Source organism: Benincasa hispida, unplaced genomic scaffold (genome assembly GCF_027475165.1).
Source record: "Benincasa hispida cultivar pf3 unplaced genomic scaffold, pf3_genome.v1.1 HicScf310, whole genome shotgun sequence".
Lineage (NCBI taxonomy): Eukaryota > Viridiplantae > Streptophyta > Magnoliopsida > Cucurbitales > Cucurbitaceae > Benincasa > Benincasa hispida.
The window spans coordinates 2,180-25,225 of NW_028326394.1; the positions used below are offsets into that span (position 1 = coordinate 2,180).

The 23,046-nt window shown below is 34.3% G+C and overlaps 1 long non-coding RNA gene across 1 annotated transcript; it reads left to right on the plus strand.

The window, feature by feature from the left end:
• The first annotated feature begins 4,319 nt into the window (after nt 1–4,319).
• On the plus strand, nt 4,320–6,373 carry LOC120076498 (uncharacterized). The gene is made up of 3 exons (XR_005481557.2): nt 4,320–4,682; nt 4,859–4,940; nt 5,062–6,373. It is a non-coding gene; the product is annotated as an uncharacterized LOC120076498 (long non-coding RNA).
• Nucleotides 6,374–23,046: the final 16,673 nt, after the last annotated feature.

Genomic DNA, 23,046 nt, shown 5'->3' on the forward strand with positions numbered 1-23,046 from the left:
TTTGTATTAATTGTAGATTAAATCTATAATTAACCATATCATATTAATCTTATCAATATGTTATTCCATCAATTGATTTGAATAATGCAAATCATTCCTCTTGTATTTCCTTTAGTGAGTTATCAAGGGGAACTTATGAACTTACAGATTAGAAGCTTCAATGATATGAGATTAATTGATTAAACTCCTTTAATCCAATTAATCAATTTTCATTAACTATTGAGCACTCCATTAAAACTTAGCTGCACTCTTCGCACTCTAGATTTATTTCTGTGTCCATGGATATAACCAATCAACAGAACAATGACTCTTCATAAATGCGCATAACTACAGTTGGGTCAAAATATCGTTTACCCCTACAGTTACATCTAATTCCTTAAGTGCCACTGATTCCTCTAATGAACAAATAATTTATAGTCCAACTATAAACTAACACCTTTGAGACAAGTGAGAGATTGAAGCCTCATTATTCAAGACTCGGAACTAGTTATTAAGGGAGCCATTTATCTACTTTCCCAAGGAATGGGAAGGAGTGAATTCTATCTTGTGTAGATGTGGTCCCAGCTCCCTAATTAGACAAATCCTCAAAATGGTAGGCTTATTGAGTCGACTATCATGGCTACTCTTATCCATACAGATCAAAGAACTGTCATCATAAATAGGAGTTCACAACTCACTCAGAATTAAGGTCAAGTCTCTTATGGTCATCCTAGTGAAATGTAAATCTCTTATAGTAATGGTGTTATATAGAGAGTCTATGCATTTCGTGGTTCGATCTTATATAAACTCTTTGTATAGAATAACCTCGCTCGCATGTCTCCACATGAGCGATCAAGATCAGATTATTTGCAGCACTTTACAATAATTGTACCATCTACAAAACGAGTCATATTCGTAGTGTCACCAAGATAATGTAACCAGTCGTATCTATCTACTACAGACCATTTAGAGTATTACTTAAACATGATCTACCTATATGTCTTCCACATACATGTTTAAGTTTCATAAAATTTGGATTTTAGTTTATTGGATTGAATTAATGCAATATAATCGTCAAATAAAATACCTTAGATTTTATTAGATAAATAATTTTTGTTAACATAACTACAAACCACAAGATACACTAGATTTAGGACATCAATCCCAAAACCGTCATCGCTCGTGAAATCAGCCACAATGGATTCGTGGCACTTACGCCATCAACCCCAGATCCGTTCCATGCTACCCAAATCCACCCTGCACAGACAGCTGCTACAAATTTGATTATGCAGGTGGCACTTTAGATGGAATCACATGGAGATGAATGATAAAGCCACAATTATGCCTTCTACTTTCATGCAATAAAGTAGATGCCCAGGAAAAACAAAATTCCTCAATTCAAACAAATCTGAGAATGCGATAGAAAGAAGAAGTCTAGAGCAATCTTGTTGAGACGAGTTGATGAAGAAATTATATTAAGATGATAAAGAAGAAAAATAAGAGAGGACATGAGAATTAAGTGGTTCGACTTAAAGAAGCCTATATCCACTAAAAAAGGGAGCTTTTCTGTTTTATTAAACAAAGCTGGGAGAAATTTACAGAAATCAGATAAGTACTCAACTCACTCTCTTACTCTGTTTTTATAGCTCTCAAAACAAGATTTAACTAATTACAACTTCTCTGTAACAGAAAAAGAAAGAAAATAAAATAGGTTAGAGCAAGTAGCCATTGAAGCTTCAAGCTTCAAGACCTCACGGTAACTACTGTTTTCAAATCTCCACCTTTGAAGCTTTGTAAGCTCTTTGATCCTCCTTTTTTCACTATTCATCTATCCTTTGTCTGACAATATGAACTCGATTTGATCCAAGCAAAACTTTAGTTTTTGTTTGGTTACGAGTTTTGCGACCATGTCTAATACATTCTCAGAGGTATGTATCTTTAGAATTTCAACTTCTCCTTTCGTTATTTCTTCATGAATGAAGTGGACATCAATAATTTTCTGCGATTGTGAAATTGTTGATTCTTAGATAGATGTATAGTGCTCTGGTTATCACAAAAAATATGTACAAATTTTTGTTCAATACCGAAGTCTTTTAATAGTGATTTTAGCCAAATACCTTCCTTGACAGCTTCTAACAAGGCAACAAACTCTACTCCGATTGTTGAGAGTGCTACTACTGGTTGTAGTGAGGCTTTTGAATTGAGAAGATTGTTGCCTAGTAAAAATATATAGCCAGAGAGAGGTCTTTGTTTATCTAAATCACCAGCAAAATTTGAATCACCATAGCCAAATAGTTCATTATGTAAAGAGTCGTTAGGTTTGTACATTAGTTTGGCATTTTTAGAGTATTTGAGGTATCTTAAAACCCACTTGGTAGCTTCCTAAAGCCTTTTACCTGGGTTTGCCATATACCTATTGATAATGCTTGTAGCATAGAAGATGTCTGGTCTAGTTAAAACCATTAGGTACATCAAGCTGCCTATTGCTTGTGAATAGGGCATTGTTTTCATTAAGGCTTAATGATCATCTTCATCTTGTTTAGGAGAATTATCAGAGGACAATTTGAAATGAAGGGCAATAGGAACAGTGACTGGTTTGCATTAATCATCTTAAATTTTTGTAAGATTTTGTAACTATATAAAGCTTGAGTCACTCCTTGACCTTTTAATTTCTATTCCAAGTACCTAGCAGTAGGTGTTATAGTTCTTCTCTGTCTATCTTTAGCTACGGAGTAGTCCCTTAAATCAGGTTGTTGAATTTTTGTGTCTTCTCTTTGATCAGCACCCTGATTCTCAGTGTCTATTGTTTCTTATGTGTTGTTTGGGTTTTTGGAATTAGAATTCAAATTAGATTCCGCCTCATTTTGTGTGGATTCATTTTGGGATCTTTCTTCAGTGTTAACTCCTAGAGACATGAACATATTTTTCTATAAAGATAACATCTCTACTGTTTATGCATCTTTTCTCAATTGGATTCCATAGTCTATAGCCCTTTACTCCCTCAGTAAACCCAAGGAACATACATCTGACATCCCTGGCTTTCAAATTTCCTTGGTTTTAGTGCACATAGCCCACACATCCAAATATTTTAAGATGTTCTATTTTAGGGGGCTTTCCAGACAATTTTTCAATAGGGGTTAGGAATTCAACTGAAGTATGAGAGCATCTAGTATAGACGGTGTAAGACACTGCCTCAGCCCAATATTTCTTAGCAAGTATAGCATCAAATAATTAACATTTCACCCTCTCCATTATGATGCAATTAAGCCTCTCAGCCACTCCATTTTGTTGAGTGTACCTAACTATTTTATGCTCTTTATTCCCTCATCCTTATAAAATTGATTGAATTCATCATTACAAAATTCCAATCCATTATTAGTTCTTAAGCATTTTACTTGTTTATTGGTCTATTTTTTTAACTAGGGACTTCCATTATTTAAATTTTTCAAACACTTGATCCTTAGACTTAAGAATAAACATCCAGCTTCTTCTAAAATAATCACCAATTAAGAATAGAAAATACCTGGACCCATTTAGGGAAGAGGTTTGAGTTGGGCCCCAAAGATCTAAGTGTACATACTCTAGGATATCCTTAGCTCTGTGTTGTGAGTGCTTGAAGCTTTGTCTATTGGATTTTCCTATAACACAAAAGTCACATAAACTTAAGGTTTTAGATATCTACTAGAAGTATGCCTATGTTGACAATATTTCAAGCCCTTTTGCACTGATATGTTAAGTCTCTTGTGCCAATAATCTTCCTCTATTAGTGATTTATTTGTAACCACCAAGGTTGATTCAACCATCTAAACATCTTTGATGATGTAAAGTCCATTTTACTTAACACCTATCAGCATGATTTTTGAGTCTTTTACAATCTTAAAAGTTCCATCACTCCCTATGTATTTGCGACCTATAGCATCAAGCATTCCAAGTGAAAGCAGGTTCTTTTTAGAGTGGGAGCATGCCTCACATTTTGTATAAGCCTGACAGATCCATCTTTGAATTTTAGGGACACTGATCCTATTCCCACAATCATACAAGCATCATTGTCTCCCATGTACACCATTCCACCCTCTCATTCTCTATAGGTTGTGAACCAAACTTTGTGGGGAGTCATATAGCATGAACAACCCGAGTCTAGCACCCAATCTTCTACCAACAGCTGAGTGTCTTGATAATCTGATATGGTCAATCCATTAGTGCATGAGAAAGAATTCTTATGGGGTGACGAATTTTCATTTTGGTCAGGTTTACTGGTTTTGCTTGCATTTTATTTTCTCTTCAATGAGTAACACTCCTTCATCTACTGACCCTTTTTATGACAATAGGTACACATTGCCTTTTTCTTTCCTTTCTCCTTCTCTTCATTTTATGGATTGTTATCCTTAGGTTTTTTTTTTTCCTTGGCAAACAATCCTTTAGCATTGTGAGTCTCTTTCTTGGTAGCATGTTGCAGCTCCATTTCTTTAGATTTTAAAGTTGTAATGATGGAATTAACTGTAATGGTATCTCTACTGTACTTTAGGACTGTTTGCATCCTTGTAGGAATCTAAAAGCGAGTTCAACAAAACAAAGGTTTCATTATCTTTGCCTATTGTTTCTCCTAAAGATTTGAACTCAGTTGTAATCCTCTTATACTCATCAAGATTTTCATTCAAGTTCTTTGCAAAATCCATTTTGAACGTGAAGAACCTTTCTTTAAGGTACATCTTCTTGGGTAGGGTCTATGATTCATACAACACATTTTACTTGTACCAAATTTTGTAGGATGTCTCTTCTTCTATTACTTGCCTCAATACACTGTCAATTAGATTTAAAATGATTGTTCCATAGGCTACTAACTCGATGTTCTCTATTTCTTCGATTGTCATGGTGGCAGGAAGTTTTGACGGGTCGAGAATAACCTTGGATTCCTTTTGTTGCCCCAAGATCACCTTGATCTTAGCTTTCCACAATCCAAAGTTAGTCTTTCCATCGAATTTATCGATTTCATATCTTGTTGGCGCCGTTCTTGATTTTCAAGAACTTAGTTCTTATATTTGGGGTAGCTCTAATACCACTATTACAAATTTGATTATGCAGATGGCACTTTGAGATGGCAGCACATGGAGATGAATGATAAAGCCACGATTATGCCTTCTACTTTCATGCAATGAAGGAGATGCCCTAGCAAAACCAAATTCCCTAATTCAAAATAAATCTAAGAAGGCGATAGAGAGAAGAAGTCTGGAGCAATCTTGTTGAGACGAGCTGATGAAGAAATTACGGTAAGATGAAAAAGATGAAGATGATGATGAATAAGAAGACACGAGAATTATGTGGTTCAGCTTAAAGAAGCCTATATCCACTACAAAGGAAGGGAGCTTGTATTGTTTTATTAATCAAAACTGAGAGAATTTACAGAAATCGGATAAGTACTCAACTCACTCTCTTACTCTATTTTTATAGCTCTCAAAACAAGATTTAACTAATTACAACTTCTCTATAATAGAAAAAGAAAGAAAATAAAACAGGTTACAACAAGTAGTTGTTGGAGCTTCAAGCTTCAAGACCTAACAGTAACAACTGTTTTCAATAGCTCTGACGAGGCCAAAACCACTAGCACAGATGCCCAGATCCGCGCTATTTTCTCCTATCCAGATTCACACAGCTCAACCCTACTCCATCCATGTAGCACCACAACTTTTCTCTGCTCAGTCCCTTGTGCCCAGATCTCAAATTCGTGCCCTCGATCATGAGACTTATGAGATCTGCTTGCCCTCCATCATAAGCCTCAAACGAGGAAGAAGAATGAAGCCACATTTAGATTTTATACGCCCATTGGTTCAATCCAATTAGTTTAATCAACTTTGGTTCAGTTTGGTTCAGATGGTTGGTTTAGTTTCAATTTTTTACTAGATTTAGTATAGGTCATTCAAACTAGTTCAGTTCAATCAACTTGGTTTGGTTTAGTTTAGTTTAGTCATACCAGTTTTGTTCAGTTTAGTGTATTTGCTTAATTAATTTTGTTGTTTAGGTTCATAAGTTTCAGCATAGTTTTTTTTTTTTTTTTGGTTTATGAGTCTCTGTTTTCAAATCTGTATCTCTGTTTCGTTTTCAAATCGGTCATTCGTGGGTTTTATTTTCTGATCTTTACATAGATCTCTGTTTTCAGCTCTGACATTCGGGGTTCTGTTTTAGATCATTATGTAGGTCTCTTTTTTCCACCCAGAAATTCATGAGTTCCTATTTCTAGCCCAGAAGTTCTTTATTTTTTTTAGTTTTTCGTGGGTTTCTTTTTCCCACCTAGAACTATCGTGATTTGATTCAGAAGTTTGCTTCAGTTACTGTCATCCAATCGCTTCAGTTCGTTATCCACAAATTCAAGTTATGTTCTCTACCACCTTGAGTTTGCGAGAGGATGTTGCCCTATTTATACCTTAATTTATGTCTTCTACATATATTTAGGCTATAGGATAAAAAATTAGTTAATCAACCTTTTATATAAATTCCTTATGTAAATCGAAAATCAATTGCAAAAAATATTCAATCTAATATATCGCACAACCACCACGACAAAAATATTTCTTTTCGTCCCATCGCCAGTTGGCATCTCTATTCTTTATTTCATACCTACTGAATTTCTTTTGATGAAAGCTGATTTGGTGTTTTAAATATATTTGATTTAGGAACTATATACTTCCATTTTAAATTTTGACCGGTGTACATTTATCATGCTTAGTGCTTCAATGTGTATTATGCATCACGATTTCCTCAGCAAAAACGAGTTGGAAAAAAAAAACCAATTTTAATCAAATCCAACTAACCTGAACCGAATCAAGATGATTTGATTAAAAAACTTAAATCAAGCAGACTCAATTTCGGAAACCATTTATTCGATTCGGTTCTTGGTTTTGCTCAAAATTGGATTAAACCAAACCATACACACTCCTAATAGATATAAGAACTAAAATTGAATAAACCATCAGCCATATTTAAAATTCTATTAATTATATTTCTTTCACATTTTACATCTGGATATCAAGCATCTAACCTCTCTCATTTCAAATCCAACATAGTGTATAGTTCATTTACGCGTGTCTTAATGTTATTCTAGAGTCACATGATGTGTGATTAAGATGTTTCATGACACATAAAATATATCAAATTAAACATGTGGTTTTCATATCAACATGCCGAACGATTTGTTATAAAACACCAGAGAAAAGAAGAAAAAGTAGTGGTGGAAGATGACCATTCTCAATACTGCTAAGATATCAACACGCAACCGCTGGCAATAGGAGACAGAGATAAAGAAAGTGAGCGGCTCTCACTTTTTTGGCCGCCCCACTAAAGCACTAGCAAAGCATCGTACCCATAATATCACATGGAGACGCAGCGACTATCACATTCTTCAAAAACCACACTGAAGACTCAGTCCACTTCAACATTTCTTAATTATCATTCATCATGCATCTTCATGCAAATAATAAGTTTTGTCTAAATTTGTGTCTATTCTATTCTCAAAGTTTACAATAGTATAGAAATTTCAATTTTGAATCTAATATATCATTAATCTATTCAACATTTTTAAAAATTTACACATCTACTATACAATTAAAATTTAGGATTCTATTACAGTATAAAATCAATTTCAACCGAAAAATATCGGTCAGTTTTCAAACTTTTGAATATGTCATTAACTAGTAATTAGATATAAAATTGATCGTTTGTAAAAACTTATCATATTTAAAGTTTTGAAATTTATTATACACAAAATTGAAAGTTTGAAATGTTCCAAACTTAAACTTGTAATTACCATTTAATAGAATAATAATGAGTTTGAAATGTTCCTTTTGGAAAACATTATTAACAAGTAGACGTATTTAATCAATTAATAGTTAGTACATAAGTTCTTTTTTCAAATGAAACTATGGGAGATCTTCATTGATAAAGAAAAGTAACAAATGGAGGTTAGAGGAAAGCCTTCTAATTAAAGGTGTGATTAGGGTAAGAACTATCCTAAAGCTATAATAATCACCTCTTACTGCGATAAATACTATTTTATATTCACCAATTAACTACAGTCAACACTATTTCAAAACCCTCATTTGCCAAGTATTTATTATTTTTTTACAGTTTTTACTATTTTACATTCATCATATTTTATTCTTTGCTACAATGTTTATTATTTCATTCTCAAATTAAAATAGTTTATACTTCAAATACATACTATTATAACCCAAGCTAAAATAATCTAGACCCCAAACACAAACTATTATAACCCAACGATAATAACCTATGATTATAATAATCAACTTCATACCTCAAATGCCCTCTAAGTATAGAGTTGGGAAGCAGGAGTAGAGAAGTAGAAGTTTGTGAACTCCACTCCTTGTTTGGTCCAAGGAGTTAGCGGGTTCTACTACTAAAAACAATCAATTTTATATCTTTATCAACTTTTTACTGTGGTTGTAGGAGTTCACAATTCTCTAGATTTCATAAATCCTTATTCCTCACTATTCCACTCCCCAAACACTCACTAAATAGTTTAGTTGTAGTACATCAAGATGTAACATGAGGAATGATGTCCTCCTATGACAGCATGATCTTTTTTGATACTTTGAAGATACCATTGTTTCGCTCAAGTCAAATAAACCACAACCCACAACCATGCCTCAATTAAATTGCCCCATTGTACATGATTAGTTCTCTTTGGTAAGAGAGAAAGGGAAAAGGCCAATAGATCACCCAATCAACTAATAAAATTAATGGAAAAATTATTAGTACAAGTTAGTAGTTGTCACTTTAAAGAAAGGGAAAAAAATTGATAGAAAAACTATTGATGATGTTTGTAAGTAATCATTTTAATAAAATCAGAGTGAGAAACTTTTGAAAAAAAAATCATTTTTAAGTGAAATATTTTATTTTATAACTATTTAAAGAAAACTAATCAAATGTTTCAACTTCCCAATTGTTTTTTTATTTGATTTTTAAATTGTTCATATTTCTTTCTATTGTGAAAAAAAAAAAATGAAAAGGTAGTTTCTTCTTTGGAGAAATATTAAAAACTATTTTTAACCAATTAAAAGCTCTCTCTAAAATTTAAACCAAACACTACTTAATTAGCTTAAAAACAAAACACTTTTAACTTTTCACAAATACATTAAAAGTCCAACAACTATAATTAACAAAACATTTCACATGTAAAATCCTCATATGAAACAACATCACTAAGTGGAGGCCATGATTTGGCTATGAATTATGATAAAGAGAAGGTATAAAATACCCTAAATCAAAACCGTACAATATTCGAAAAACTAATGGAATAAAAAAAATTAAACATATTTCAAATCTAATATAATACAAATAAAATACCAGTCTTTTTGTTTTAGTACAAGGGATCAGGTAGGGAAATTCAACCCTCTAACCTCAAGAGAGGTAGTATATATTGATATTCACTTTGACAAATATTATAGAGTTAGCAATTTGTTGAAGTTGGACCCAAGCAAGATCTGAAAGCTCACAGGTGGACCCAAACGGCCATTGAGAGGTGACGTAGAGAAACGCACGTCCCAAAAGGAAAAGGTCAAAACCTCGAGTTCCAAATCGATCAACAGAGCTGATGAATATACACTAATTGGAAAGTAACAGAGTTGTGCTCGGCCTAGTACTTTGCAATCTCGAACATTGCAACTAAATCCATTTTCACACACGTTATACATAACGTTATAACAAACTAAATAATAAGATGTCTAACAAAGTAAATAATAAAAGCAAATGAACATGAAGAACGTTAACCCAAGTGTGGTGCAAAGTCACCTACATATGGGGTAATGTGTCTAGTGAAAGAAACTTCACTAATGAAAAGTTCAACAATTATGATACATTACTTATCTGTAAGAATATCTCTACAGTGAATTACGAATAACCAATACCTTAGTTTCTACTTAGACACCCCCTACGTTTGAGATCTCCTCACTTCGACAAATACTCTGCATTTGACAAAGTTTGAGATCTCCTAAAACTAGCTTACTTAGGTCCCCCTAAGTATGATATGACATCCCAAATTTTTTTTTTTTTTTTGTAATTTAATTTCAATTATTGTGTAATATCTGAGAATAATTTTGGATTTTTAAGGTTAAATTGAATTATTGTAAAAGAATAATTCAATTTTAAATTTTTTGTTTCAATGAAGGATTTTGGAGTTTAAGTTTTAAATTAAGGAGAATTTGAGATTTGACTTCAATTCTAATTTAATTTAGAAAATTAAATTAAAATTAGAAAATTTAGAATCTGTTTTTAAGTAGAGAAAGAAATTGGAATATTTTATTTGGTTAAGGATTAGAGATTTTAAGAGATTTGGATTCCTAAAAAATTTAAATTGGATTTGGAATTTAAATAGGAAACATATATATATATATATATATATATATATATATCTATAAAGGCAAAGAGTTAGGATTTTGAAAAAATAGAGAAGGAAAAGGAAGGGATTTTGAAGTTATATATATATATATATATATATATATATATATATATATATATATATATATATAATATTAGTTAAGGTAAAAAAGAAGAAAAAGAAAAATAAAAGAAAGAGAAATAAAAATCTCTCTATCTCTATCTCCGTTTCACAAGTGACTAGGGGTGTACATGGGCCGGATTGGGCCGAGTTGGAGGAGTTTTGTGAACTAACCCGAAAATTCGGATTGGCTAATAATGAACCCTATTGGTTCATTTTTCAAGGGTCAATCCAACTCAACTCAATCGTGGGTCAATAAACTTTCATATTTATAGAAGTGAACTAATTTTAAATATATTACAACAATTATTAAAAGTTCAATAATCAAACAACATGTAATCTATGCAAAATTTTAGCATTTACATTAAAATACAACCACCATAAATTCAATATAAACTTCAAAAGAAACTAACTCAAATAATTCAAATCTTTAAGTTCAAAGTTCATATTCAAAATATTCATAGTCTACATTCAAAATCATTCAAAATAGAAATTAAAAAAGTCTAAGTTTAATAATAATTATTAGCCTATTACATAAAATTCAAAGTTCAATAATAATCATTCAAAAGCATCATGAGGCATGAAGAATGACTTGGGTGAGTTTTCTTCTTCATCTTTGGTCTTTTCACTTCTCAATGCCTAGAAAAATTACAAATATATTAAACCAAGAGGATCATTTATAAGTAATAATAATATTTGATCTTATGGTAGTAAAACATACCATTAAAATCATCATTGTACTCCAAATCCAATTCCTTATTTCAAAATAACAAATGATGATGGGCTCTCTACAAAACAAATCTTGCAAAATGAAATATATTAATTATTTGAGCACAATACATGTTAGATATGTAAATAAATAGGTTAGATATGTACAATAAAAAATTCATTTAATTACCTGACTCAATATTTTCACAAGCCTCTAACTCTTTAAGTTGTGGATGGAGATAGTCACCACAAATCCAATTTTGTGTATATATCAAGACCTCCATTGTTTTAGATATCAGAACTGCCAAAACATCTCGAAATTTTTTTTATAAAATGGGATATTTGTAGCCATTCATTTTCTACCAGTACAATATCTCAAAATCATCTTTATCATCTATATCCTTGTCAGACAAATAAGAAGTCAAATTATTCTCCACTTCCAATGAACTTTCTTGTTCTCTTGATCTCTTAAAAGTTATCCACGGATCATCTATTTCTTCGTCCACACCATAATCATCTTCATTTATAGTGACAGTCTTTGATTGTTGAGAATCATTGGTACTATGACTACCAAGAGGCGAAGTATTATGTGATTTGTAAAAGTCATATAGACGATACAAATATAATTTCACACTCTCAACCATATCCTTAACCATATCACTATCATAAACATTGGAAAGACAATAATTTAAGTACTTTAACTTATACCAAGGATAAATCACCACAGCCACAAACATCAACTTATTCATTTTTACCAGAGGTGCTGACCTCCTTCAAGATTTTACCAGAGGTGCTGACCTCCTTCAAGATTTTACCAGAGGTTTCATGTTTCATTCGGGATTCACCAGAGGTTCGAATTTCCTTCGAGATTCACTAAAGGTGGTGATCTCCTCGAGACTTTACCAGAGGTTTGTGTTTCTTCGAGATTCACCAGAATTTTGTGGGTACACCTAATCTATGGTAGAGTGAGTTCAACTATCCATTTATTAGCCACCCTATGGAAAGTAGAGGTTTATGTGCGTCCCACTAGAAACTAGCATCTAGAGGACATAGATGCTTAGCCTAACCCCAGTAGTGGGGTTACTTACTGAGTATTTTATACCAATTCTTTCTCATATTTATCTTTCAGGTAAGGGTAAGAGCATCCCAGCGAATGACAAGCGAAATCAGTGACCGAGCTACTCAAACTAGTCATATGCTTCCACTCATGTTTTTAGGATTTCTTAGTCTAGATGTTTGAACTTGAAGTTTTAGTATTTTGTGCTTCTAAACTTTTTATGAGAATTTTCTAGTTTTGTTTTACGATTTTAAGGCTACCCTATTAAATGAATTTCAGTTATTTACTATTAATAAATTAATTTATTCCATAGTATTTAGTTGGTCTTATCAAATCATAAAAAAATGTCAATTTAAATTGTGTGCATGCATGTAGTAACAGCCTAGTTTAAGTCATAGGGAGCCGGGTCGTTATAGTTGGTATCAGAGCCCATGTTTTTGGTTCTAAAGACTGACTTACCATGTAAGTCTATATAGTTCCTGTGGCCTAGTAACGGATTCTTCGTCATTGTCAGGTATGTCTTACAAGTAAAAGTTTTCAGTATGTATTGCATGAGAATAGTTTGATTTAATGCCTTAGTAGACATGTTTTCTTGATAAGGGATCTAGTGAAAGCTGATCTTTGGGTACATGTCAGGTCATGGCACCTAAACTAAGGGTAAAAAGGAAGGTCAATGGACGGGTTCAGTACCGCTAAGTGCAAGATCCACAAGACTAATACCCTTCCACATCATGAGCGAAGAAGGATGGAGCCGGTGGAAGTCAGAACATTATGATAGCTCCGAGTCCACCTAGGGCTCAACTTGATGAGGAGGCAATCGCATCACGAATTGGGGTAGTTGTTACATCATCCCTGATGGGGAAGATATAAGATCCGCAACGCAGTGGCAACGCAAACAGCTCAAAATCAAACCCAGTAGGAGCCGACCCAGCCATAAAATCAAAACATGCAGAACCTGTTCTTAAAAGCTAAACGCTTGAGGGATTTCAGGAAGTATAGGCCCTCGTACGTTTGATGGGTCCTGACGAACCCTACAAAGGCAGAGATATGGATATCGTCATTGAGACAATCTTCTGCTATATGAAATTCCTGGAGGATCGCAAGCTTTAGTGTGCAATATTTATGTTGACTGATGATGCTGAGATTTGGTGGCAATCGGTCGAGAATTTTGTTGACACTAGAAAAGTGTCAGTTAATTAGAACCAGTTTAAGGAACAGTTCTACGAGCAGTACTTTTCTGTCGACATGAGGTATAATAAGTAGACAGAGTTCATGAATCTGAAGCAAGGGGTCTTGCCTGTGGTAGAGTATGAACGAGAATTCACCAAGGTATCTTGTTTTACTCCCAAGTTGGCGGTCACAAAGGAGGATAAGATAGAGAGATTTATTCGAGGTCTGAAGGATGAGTTAAGGGGTCACGTACTGGCCCGTGAGCTCACCAGTTATGCAACAGCGTTGCGTATAGCAACCAGAATAGATTCCACTACAGAAAGGAGAAACATGAGATTATAGGGAACATGATCCTCTTCAGGTCAAAAGAGAGGCATATCAGAGGCCTCCAAATCCTCAACAAAAGAGTCACAACACAGACAAAACTCCATGACAATGGAGGCAACAAGGCTCCCAACATGTAATTGTTAAAGAGGATAAGTCTGTCTGTTCGACATGTGGAAGGCATCATTGGGAATGATGCCTGGCAGGCAGTGGAGTTTTTTTTTTTTGTGGCTAGAAAGGGCACATGTCGGAGAAGTGCCCAAAAAGGAATGCATCTGATAATAGGGCCAGCCTGCAAGCTCGAATCAGGATTGTTCAAGCCATCAGTAGTAGTAGAGTATAATGTATTCCATCACTCGGCAGGAGGCCAAGAAGTCTGGCACCGTAGTGACAAGGGTACGCTCCCAATATTGGGTTACTATGCATTGGTTTTGTTTGACTCCGATTCATCTCACTCATTCATATCATCAACATTTGTAAAGCATGCCATGTTAGAATTAGAACTCTTACAGTATGTTCTATCAGTTTCTACTCTGTCAAGATAAATCATGTTAGCTACTGAAAAGATAAAGGAATGTTGAGTAGAAAAAGAAAATCATACATTAAATGTGAACTTGTTAGTTCTAAACATGCATGATTTCAATGTGACATTAACCATGGATTGGTTGGTTGCTAATTATACCAGTATAGACTGCTCCAGCAAGGAGGTAATTTTTAACCCTCCTACGAAAGCCAGCTTTAAGTTTAAAGGGGCTAGAACCATGGTCTTGCCCAAAATAATCTCAGCTATGAAATCCAATAAGTTGCTTAACCAAGGTACCTGGAGTATCTTGGCTAATGTTGTTAACACTAAAGAGGCTGAGGTCTCCTTGACTTTAGAGCCAATAGTGAGAGACTACCCAGATGTTTTTCAAGAGGATTTCCCAGGTTTACCCCCACATAGAGAGATAGATTTTGCTATCGAGTTGGAGCCAGGCACACCTCCTATCTCGAAAGCTCCATAAGGCTGGATCCAACAAAATTGAAAGAGCTTAAGATTCAATTGCAAGAGTTGTTGGATAAGGGTTTCATATGCCCTAGTGTATCATCGTGGGGTGTACTAGTACTTTTTGTGAAAAAGAAAGATGGATCGTTGCGTCTCTGCGTAGATTATAGGGAGTTGATCAAGGTGACTATAAAAAATAAGTATCCACTTCCAAGGATTGATTACTTGTTCGACCAGTTGCAGGGAGCTACGGTATTCTCCAAGATTGATCTTCGGTCAGGTTACCATCAGTTGAGGAAAAAGGATAGAAATATACCCAAGACGACTTTCGTTTGAGGTATGGGCATTATGAGTTCATTGTAATGTCGTTCGGTTTGACGAATGCTCTTGCAGTATTTTTGGACCTAATGAATAGGGTCTTCAAGGAATTCCTTGAAAGTTTTGTGATTGTTTTCATAGATGATATCTTGGTTTACTCTAAGACAGAGGCAAAATACGAGGAGCATTTACAAAAAGTTTGGGAGATTTTGAGGACAAATAAGTTATATGCTAAGTTCTCTAAATGGGAGTTTTGGTTTAAGAAAGTGTCCTTGCTAGGACATGTGGTGTCAAAAGAAGAAGTATCTGTTGACCCTGCAAAGATTAAGGCAGTTACAAGTTGGCCTCGTCGAACCACAGTCAGTGAGATGCACAGTTTTCTAGGGTTAGCAAGCTACTACCGGCGATTTATGAAGGATTTTTCTCGGATAGCCACTGCTTTGACTCGATTGACTAGGAAAGAAGTTTCCTTTGCATGGAATAAGGCTTGTGAGGACAACTTCCAGGATCTCAAATAGAAATTGATTACTACTTCAGTTCTTATTGTACCGGATGGAACGGATGGTTTCGTTATTTACAGTGACGCCTCCTAGAAAGGGTTGGGGTGCGTGTTGATGCAGCCGGGTAAGATAGTTGCTTATGCCTCTCATCAGTTAAAGAACCATGAATAAAACTATCCTATGCATGATTTGAAATTGGCAGCAATGGTTTTTTCCTTAAAGATCTGGAGGCATTATTTGTATGGAGAGAAGATACAAATTTTCACCAACCATAAGAGTTTAAAATATTTCTTCACTCAGAAGGAGTTAAACATGAGATAACGCAAGTGATTAAAGTTGGTGAAGGATTATGATCGTGAGATTCTGCACCACCCAGGAAAGGCAAATGTAGTGGCAGATGCTCTAAGTACGAATGTAGCTCATTCAGCATCCCTTATTACTAGACAGACTCATTTATGCAAGGACATTGAACGGGCTGAGATTGTAGTAGTAGTGGGGGAGGTTACTACACAGTTGGTAGAGTTGTCGGTGCAACCAAGTTTGAGATAGAGAATATTGATGCTCAACAGAGTTATCCTTATCTGGTTGAGAAAGTTCGCAACGTGGAGTCATGGAAGGGTGGTGAGTTCTCTGTATCTGTAGATAATGGTCTTCACTATCAGGGACGTTTATACGCACCAGTGGACAGCGACCTTACAAACGATTTGTTGTTGAAAGCTCATAGTTTCCCATTTTTGATACATCCTGGTAGTACCAAGATGTAGCAGGATTTGAAGCATTGTTACTCGTGCAATGACATGAAAAGAGAGATAGTAGAGTTTGTCAATAAATTCTTAGTGTGTAAGCAAGTGAAAGTCTCGAGGCAGAAGCCAGCAAGCTTATTGTAGCCCTTAAGCATACCAGAGTGAAAGTGGGAGCATGTGTCTATGGACTTCATAGTGGGGTTACCCCGAACAATAAAGAGCTTTACTATAATTTGGATTGTAGTAGACAGGCTCACTAAGCTAGCGCACTTCATTATAGGGAAGTTTACTTTTTCAGTGAGTAAGTAGGTGCATACATGAAAGAAGTCATGATGTTATATTGAGTACCTGTGTCCATTGTTTCAGACAGAGACCTTCGTTTTACATCTAACTTTTCAAAAAGTCTTCAAACAGCGTTGGATACTCGAGGTTTTCACCTATAGACTGATGGTCCAATATGCAAAGAGTTACAAGGACACTTTCTTAACTCGATTGACTAGACTGAGAGTACAGCTTGTGCGTTAGATTTTTCAGGGAGTTGGGACTCTCACCTGCATTTGATGGAGTTTGCATATAATAACAGTTATCAGGCTACCATTGGCATGTTGCCATTCGAGGCCCAATATGCAAAGAGTTACAAGTCTCATGTATGTTGAGATAAGGTTGGTGAGAGAAAGTTGTTAGGACCTAAGCTGGTACAGACCACGAATTATGCAATACACAAGATTAGAGCACGCATGCAAACAGCTAAGAGCAGGTAAAAAAGTTACGTTGATGTTAGGCATAAAGATCTAGAGTTTGAAACTGGCAACAAAGAGATCCATATAAATATGCTATGACTACATCCATAAGATGCATGTCCAGATTTTTCATACACAGCTAGACCAATTAAATATCTTACTGTAATTGCATCTATAACTAGAGAATATGTCTCCTCATAATCCATACCAGGTCTTTGTGAAAAAACCTTGTACAGCTAGTCTTGCTTTATATCTTGTAACCTCATAATTTTCATTTCTTTTTCTCACAAATACCCATTTGTATCCCATAGGTTTGAAACCTTCTGGTTTTCGGACTACGTCGATATTCTTCAACAAATTTTTGTTCAAGATCCTCATTTTTAGATATAATATTAATAGCAACATTGATAGTTTCTTTTTGAACTTCTTATTTCTCCCTTTAATGTTGGAAATTTATCTCATTAAAATGACAATCAGTAAATCGTGCAGTAAATACATCACCCATCAGGGGTTCAAGATATTTAATAATTGATGGGGAATGATATCCAACATATATTCCTAACCTTCTTTGAGGACCCATCTTACTACGTTGTGGTGGAGCAATTGGAACATATACTGCACATCCAAAAATTCTCATATGGAAAATAGTATGTCCTCATAAAATTGTAGAAGCTTAGCTCTCATAAGTAATGGTTTTGCAATTAATTGTAAACGTTTTATGAATGATTATGCTAAACCATTTTATGTATGAACATGAGCTACATGATGTTCAACAGTTATCCCAATTGACATACAATAATTATCAAAAGCTTGGGATGTAAATTCACCAATATTATCAAGATAAATGGTTTTAATTGTATAATCAGAAAAGTGTGCTCTTCACTTAATTATGTGAGCAAGTAATCTTGCAAATGCAAGATTGCGACCTGATAATAAGCATAAGTGTGACCATCTGCTGGATGTGTCCATTAATACCATAAAATATCTAAATGGTTCACTTAGTGGGTTAATAGGTTCATATATATCACCATGAATTTGTTCTAAAAATACAGGTGATTCAGTCCCAACTTTAACTGGTGATGGTCTAATGATTAATTTTCCTTGAGAGCAAGCATCACATGATAATTCATTAGATTGAAGAATCTTCTGGCTCTTTAATCGATGTCCACTTGAATTCTCTATAATTATTTTCATCATTATAGACCCTAGAAGATAAAGCAGGCAACTCTTCCAGTATAAGTTTTTCATATGAGACAGAAGATATGATATAAAGATACTCCATATTATTCTTTCTATCAGTCTTAATATGATAACCATTGTAACATATATATTTAAAACTAAGTAGAATTCTCTTTGACTGAATAGAGAATTTGTAAATTTTAATCCTCTAGGAAAACTAATATTTGTTTTTCCAAGCTCTTCAATTAGGTTTGCAGAACCTGATATAATATTGATTTTTTCTCCCAGCATTGTCAGTTTGAAAAAATATTTTCTACTTGTATGTATTGTATGTGTAGTTGCACTGTATGCCGACATAGATTTTCTTTACTCATTTTTTAGTCACCCAACAAAATGATCTAGATTTTTTCATTAAAAATAAAATAATTACAATAAGAAAAACAACATTTGGAATAGACAAAGGTTAACATCTACTATGAGGAGAAAAAAAACATGGAGATGAAAAAACAACATTAAATCTAGATATTTTCAAAGTCAAAGGAAACACTTGATGTTCCACCAATTCTATTGATGTTCTCTTAAGAAGATTCTAAGAAGTCCGCCACATCCAAATTTTTCATATGGGATAGGTAAAATATATCATTATCCTGGTATGCAAAAATTGTCTTCCACATTTTTCTCTTTTTCCTTCAGGGATACTTGATAAACTAAGTGTTTTGACGTACGACAAGTAGTGATAAATCCCCAGTCATTCCACATCGAAAGAGTTTATTTTCAACACTTTTTGAACTCTTATCTTGTGGAGCTTTTTCTTTGTGATCATCATTTTGTGTGGTTCTTTTGAAATTTGAATGATTAGAATGACCACCACGAAAATAATAATATTTCTTCCTCTGCCACGGTCAAGACCTCAACCACGACCACGACTTCGACCATGATTATTATTAAAAATCACAACATTCACTTCATGGAATGGTGTCATCCTGATTGGTCGAGATTCATGATATTTCATTAATAACTCGTTATTTTTCAGCCATGAGAATACATGAAATTAGGTCAGAATATTGTTTAAAACCTTACTCTCGATATTGCTACTAGAGGAACATATTCAAGACATGAAATATAGAAAATTAAGGATTTTGAGGTATAATGCGAAAGTGCATATCGTTTGAGTTTCAAATAATTATAATTACAGAGACACACAGTATGCATTTAGCAGAAATTTTACAGCATGCTTTTGAATTACATAGAAAAGGGAGATTAAGGTTTAGAATTTTACTTACCCTTGAAGAACAAATTAATCTTCACGAACTTCCTTCCAATTGATCACGAACTCTCCAATTGAAACTCGAACAAAACCAAAAATCAATGTGGACACCACCACAAGTGAGCCTTCTGTATTCTCCTTAGGGGTTGAGAATTAATAGAAGTTGTGGCCTCTGTTAATTTTTGGAGAGGGAGGAAGAATTTTGAGAGGGAGAGAATTTTTCTTAGGATGAATTACGATTTTGGAAGAGACTTTCACACAGACCTTCTGTGTTTTTCTTATGTGGAGAAGATAAAGAATAACCAAATCACACAACTCCCACTTCCATAATTGAGTGAGGAGAGAAAATAGGGGGAGGGAGTTATAACTCCCTCCTAAATTAAATTCAAATTTTAATTTAATAAAAGTTTCATATATGTGTATATATGATAACCAACTTATCATATATTATATATTAAACTATATATTTTATCGAATATAATACATGACCAATAGTTTTATATTGTATCAAATAAAATATAATCTATACTTTAAATTCTCTCAACGAATTGTATTTCATATAAATCAAAATTATATTAAATTTAATTGTATGAATCTCATTCATATAATTAGTATTTGAATCATATTCAAATATTTAATTCCTCTCAAAATAAATTTTATATTATAATGTATCAAATACATTATATTAATTATATCACATATAAGTAATTTAAATAAATTATATCATATATAATTAATTTGAAAAATTCAAATTAATACAAAATGAATTCTCAATAATTCCAGTTGAGCTACAGAGGAGACCTTATTGACCTGTAGATTGAAGCTCCTATGGTACATGAATAATTAATTAAACTCTTTTAATTAAATTACTCAACATCCATTAACTACTGGTCACTCCACTAAAGACCAAATTGTACCCTTCGCACTACAGATATATTTTTGTGTCCATTGAATATAACTAGTCAATAGTGCGATGACCCTTTACAAATTACTTGTAAGTACAACTGGGCCAAAAATATCGTTTTGCCTCTATAATTACATCTAACTCCTTAAGTACCACTGATTTCTCTAATAAACAATATGTCATAGTTCAATTATGACCAAACCCCTCTCGAGCCAAGAGAAGGTGTGGCGCCATATTATTCAAGCATCGGAATCAGCCTTTAAGGGAGTAATTTATCTACTTACCCCGCATTAGGGAATGAGTGAATTTTGCCTTGTGTAGCTATATTCCCAACTCCCCAATAAGACAAATCCCCAAAATGGTAGTCATATTGGGTCGACGATCTAGCCACTCTCACTCATGCAAATCAAAGGACTGCCTTCATAAGCAGGAGTTCACAACTCACTCGACATTCAGGTCATATCACCTATGCTCATCCTGGTGAAATGCAAGTCCTTATTATTAACAGCGTTATATAATGAGACTATTCATTTCGTGGCCCGGTCTTATACAAATCCTTTTGTATAGAACACCCCCGCTCACATGTCTCTACATGAAGGATCAGGATCTGATCATTTATAGAACTTTACAACAATTGTAACATCTACAAAACGGGTTGTATTCGTAGTATCACCAAGAAAAGGTACCCAGCCTTATCCATCTACTACAAACTATTTAGGTTATCACTTAAACATGATCCACCTGTATGTCTCTACTATTGAGATTGGTGTCCTAATTCTCTCAGAGTCTCGTAGTTTGTAAACTTTATACACATTGTTATGAATGAAATAAGAGTTATTTTATTTACATTTACTCATATCCAATAAATAAAGATTCGTAGTTATTTTATGTAAACTTAAGCATGTATATGAGATATACAAGTGGATCATGTCTTAAGTAATAACCTAAAAGGTATGTAGTATAAGGATAAAGGAGGGATATCTTATCCTTGTGACACTACGGATCCGGCCCGCTTTGTAGAGGTTTACAAGTGTTGTGAACTACTACAGATGGTCTAATTCTTACCATTCATGTGGACACATAGGAGCGGGGGTGTCCTATACAAAGTGTTTGTATAAGACTGAACCATGAGATGATTCGTCTTTTTATATAACGTCGTTGATACTTCGTTGATACTTGAGACTTCCATCTCACTTAAACGTCCATATGTGACATGACCTTAATCCTGAGTGTTTTGGGAACTCTTGCCTATGAGGGTGGTCATTTGATTAGTATGGATGAGAGTGGACAAATTGGCAACTCAATAAGCCTACCTTTTCGGGGATTTGTCTGATTAGGGAGCTGGGAACTCAGTTACACAAAATGGAATTCACTCCTTGTAAAACCCGAATCTTAATTACGTTAAGTAAGAGTAAGTAATGAGATGTTTCCTGATGAGCTAAATGAAGCCTTGTCTTAGGAAGGATAGGAGATGGAAGCAAGAAGAAATAGGTTCTTGGGTAGCTAAGTGTAAAAGTAGGACAAAACTCGGCTAGGTTAAGGAAGTTCTTGTTTGATGATGGAATGCATAATAAGCATATGAATGAGACCATATCATTTAATGAGGTGTAGTGCTAAAGTAATATTGTGAGTGAAGTTAGCAAAAGGAAATTTAGTAAATCTTAGCCCTTCATCACCAATAGTGGGCCAGATGGCACAAAGATGGTTCATGCTGGATTTTGGGCTGTAATATAAACAACAAGGTCGAATTCCTTGGATCGGTTTGGAAAAATTACTTAGGCTATTTTTGTAATTTCAGTGGCATTCAAAAGCTCTATGAGTCTATTTTTTGTGACTGAGATGCTGGAAGGAAAAATCACCAGAATAAGGTCGAAGAGGCAAAATGAAGACAAAGGGTTTGTTTCTCAGGTGAATCTAGGCCATCAGTGAAGAATTAAAGCTCCAGGACGAATTACGAAGCGTTTTGAGCTAAAAATTCGAATTAATATTATTAACTCAGTTACAAACAACTTTGTAGAATAAAAATTTTTAAGATGAGGACTGGAAATCGAGTTATATAATTTTGAAGTTTGAACTGGAAATTATTGAACAAGCAGGCAGCTGCTTGAATTGGGGCCAATGATGAAGTTTTGAATCTCCAGATTAAACGACGGGGAATTGTGAATTGAAATTTTAAAGTAATGTTGCTAACTCAATTATAAACATGTTTGTAGAAGAAAGTTTCTTCAAAAGAGGGCTGAATTTTGAGTTATGAATTTTTGAAATTGCAATAGAGGATCTGTGCATAAGTAGACAACTACTTGGGAAGAACGAGCAAACGGCTCATATGGAGAAAGAAGATCTCGCTTATGAAGGCAATCTCGCTAATTTTGTGTTGAGGATCTCGCTCTAGGATGGAATCTCTCTAGAAATTGAGCTGAATCTCACAAGAAATTGGGCTGAACCTCATTGGTATCGCTGGTAAGGTGAGTATCGCTAGTATCGCTGGTATTGCTGGTAAGGGAGTATCGCTAGGAAAAACTTGATCTCGCTCATGAGGAGAATCTCACTAGTAAAGTTGTCTCTGATGATGAAATTTTCATTAGTAAATGAACTATTTGAGGTATTTTGCTAAGAATTCTATGTAGTTTAACTGGGAATTATGTTCTTTCAGTCCAAGAAGAGC